The 3,291-nt window shown below is 48.6% G+C and overlaps 1 non-coding gene and 1 pseudogene across 1 annotated transcript; both read left to right on the top strand.

The window, feature by feature from the left end:
- LOC131738427 (U2 spliceosomal RNA) lies at window positions 1-187 on the top strand. Its single transcript, XR_009329954.1, has one exon. It is a non-coding gene; the product is annotated as a U2 spliceosomal RNA (small nuclear RNA).
- Window positions 188-760: 573 nt separating this feature from the next.
- On the top strand, window positions 761-852 carry LOC131738570 (U2 spliceosomal RNA; annotated as a pseudogene).
- The last annotated feature ends 2,439 nt before the right edge of the window (window positions 853-3,291 follow it).

Below are 3,291 nucleotides of genomic sequence, written 5' to 3'. Positions count from 1 at the left end.
ATTTTTCTAATAAAAAAAAAAATAAAAAAAATAATCTGTTCTTATCAGTTTAATATCTGATACGTCCCCTATCAGGGGACCATATATTAAATTGATTTTTGGAATCGGGAGATGGAACAGGGGCTTGCTCCGTCCACTCCACGCATCGGCCCGGTATTGCAGTACCTCCGGGAACGGTGCACACCTTTCTCTAACGTTGGTCAAAGTCAGATCTGGATCTCTCCTGTGAGCATTTTGTCTACCCCTGCTGGAGGGAGAGTGCCAGTGTTGATGCAAGTTTTCCCGCCGTTTTACTTCTTTTTTTTTTTCTTTCTCTCTTTCTTTCTTTCTCTCTTTCTTTCTCTTTCTTTCTTGCTTTCTTTCTTTCTTTTATTCACATGTGGTGATGATGTAGACAGCAGCAGTTTGTTTCCTGGGAGCATGCAGCTAACCAGACAAGTGTGGTGGAACATGTCCCTATGCCAGGACCTTCTTAGCAAGCCAGCCAGCCAGCGAGGCACAGTTGTAGTTACCCAAGGCACCTTGCACAGCATAGCAGCTTGGCATGACTATTTGTAAGACGCACTCCGCCAGTTTATGTTTTGTTTTTGGTGTTATGTGTGTGTTTTTGCTTTGTTTTCTCCTGCTTAAATTGCACATTTCCCCTCTGGAAGCAGCAGCCCGTTTTTTGGGGGTCTGCTTGTGCTTGGAATTTTGCACCCACCTTTGAATCCCCCTGTGCCGTCCGGGCTGGGGGGCCCCGGGCAAGGGCCAAGTCGCCATCGCTTCTCGGCCTTTTGGCTAAGATCAAGTGTAGTATCTGTTCTTATCAGTTTAATATCTGATACCCGTCATCGTGTCAGGTGACTTCAATTGTGCTCTGAGGGACGTAGACCGGAGCAGGCCACGCAACGACCGCTCTAGTAGAGTTTTGTCCTCCGTAATATTTGATTTCTCCCTGTGTGATGCAGGTAAGGACCTGGTGCCTCCCTTTACCTGGGTGAGCTCATCTGGGACCTCCTTCTCCCGTATAGATCTCGTCCTGCATACCAGCTCCCTTACAAAGACGGCAGTAGACACCCAGGCCGTCTTCTTCTCTGACCATAGGCTCCTGCAGGTAACATTGCAGGTCCCTCAGACCTCCCAGATGGGGTCAGGGGTTTGGAAATTAAACACCTCCTTACTCGATGACCCCTCCATAGCTGCAGCCTATAAGAGCAGGCTTGTTGAGTGGACCACTTTGCGTGACCTATTCAACTCCCCTATAGAGTGGTGGGAGATGGTCAAAATCAGAACTAAGGGTTATTTCATAGCAGCAGGCAAGAGGAAAGCAAAAGAAAGGAGGGCCAAATATAAACACCTGAATGCTGCCCTCCAGCGTCTGAGCCTGCTTCAGCTTCGGGGGTTCCCTGTAAGCGACGAGATAGCCCAGACCAAGCTAGATCTTTCAGTGCTTTGTAGGGAGGAACAACGAAAGGTCATGCACAATGCAAAAGTGCAAAAAATGGAGGAAGACGAAAAGTGTACTCGCTTCTTCTTCCAGAAAACGAGGGAGAAGCGGCACTTGATGTCCTCCATGCTCAACAGCAGGGGGAGGATAGTAGAGGATAGTGAGGGAGTGAAAAAAGTGGTAGAGAACTTCTATAGGGACCTGTATAACATCAAAGCTACAGATGACACCCTGATAGAGTGGTTCCTGAGCCAGTTGGAGCCTGACTCAGTGCGGGACGACGAGGAGGAGGAGAAGGACCCAGAACTCACGCTGGAGGAGCTCACCCAGGCGGTTAAGACCATGAACACCGGTAAGACGCCAGGTCCAGATGGCATCCCGGGTGAGTATTACCATCTTTTTTGGGACACGCTAAAAGTCCATTTAGCGGAGGTCTACAGAGCGGTCTACAGGGAGAAGCGGTTGGGCCCTTCTATGCGGGAGAGTGTAATTACTCTCCTTCATAAGAAAGGGGAAGTTAAAGATCTACGGAATTGGCGCCCAATCAGCCTCCTTTGCGTGGATTACAAGATACTAGCCAAAGCTCTGATGCTCCGGCTACAAGTACACCTCCCTTTGGTCATTGGCCCCGACCAGGCTTGTGGCGTCCCAGGGAGGTCCATCACGGATATTTTAATGTTAACAAGGGACATTCTGGCTTATTCTAGAGAACGGAACCATCCCCTCTGCCTGTTCAACCTTGACCAGGAGAAGACGTTCGATAGGGTAAGCCATGAATATATGTACAAAGTGATGGACCAGATGAAATTCGCTCCTGGACTTAGGGAGTGGGTTAAAACCATATATACAAACATTAGTACCCGAGTCTTGGTGAACAGGCACCTGACTGGTAAAATATCTATCCAGTCAGGGGTCAGACAGGGTTGCCCACTATCCCCACTGCTATATGTCGTGTGCATTGAACCCCTCCTGCAGGCAATTCATAGGGATACCAATATAACTGGTTTCCAGCTGCCTGGATCCAACGGGGTCCAGGTCAAAACAACAGCATATATGGACGATGTGTCACTCATTTGCACCAACACATCGTCGGTACCTCGGATTAGTAATATCCTTGAGAAGTACTGCACGGCGACCGGGGCAGTGATTAATAAGTCCAAGAGCGAAGTCTACGTGTCTAAAAATTGGCAGGTAGATAGGGAACTGTCGGACATGTACCCTGTCAAAAAGGACAAAATCAAGATTCTGGGCCTCATTTTCGAGAACAATAGCTCGGGGGCCCAGAGCTGGACGGCGGCCATTAACCAGGTCCGTAAAAAGATTGGCGGATGGAGCACAAGATCCTTAACAATGACGGGTAGAGTATTAATAACCAAGTCTATACTGTTCCCCATCCTCTCTTATGTAGGAAAAATCTTTCCCCCAGACAGGACCACCAAAAAAGTGGTGGACCGCATTATCCACCGCTTTATCTGGGGCAGCAAGATGGAGAGGGTAAAGCGAGCCACCCTGAGTAAAGCCGACAAGAAGGGAGGTAAGGGGGTCCCGGACGTTGTGCAGCTCACCCGAGTGCAGGGGCTCACGCAAACTATCAAGAACATCCAGGCCCTGGACAGGAAGGTATGTTACATGAATCGTTTCTATTTTGCCACCTGTCTCAGGGCCTTGGGCCTCTGCACTATTGATAACACTGTGCCGTACTCCTGGGACCCCCCATTGTATTATAGAACCTTAAGGGACACTATATATAAATTGGGCTTAGATAAAGCAAAATTGGCCTCCTGGGAATACAAGGCTGTAACTAAATATCTTGCCGGTTCCCAGGAAATTGAAAAAGTAGCTACTTTCTCCCTCACCCAAAG

This window comes from Acipenser ruthenus, chromosome 10 (assembly GCF_902713425.1).
Source record: "Acipenser ruthenus chromosome 10, fAciRut3.2 maternal haplotype, whole genome shotgun sequence".
Taxonomy (NCBI): Eukaryota; Metazoa; Chordata; class Actinopteri; order Acipenseriformes; family Acipenseridae; genus Acipenser; species Acipenser ruthenus.
This window is presented reverse-complemented; position numbering and strand designations above follow the sequence as displayed.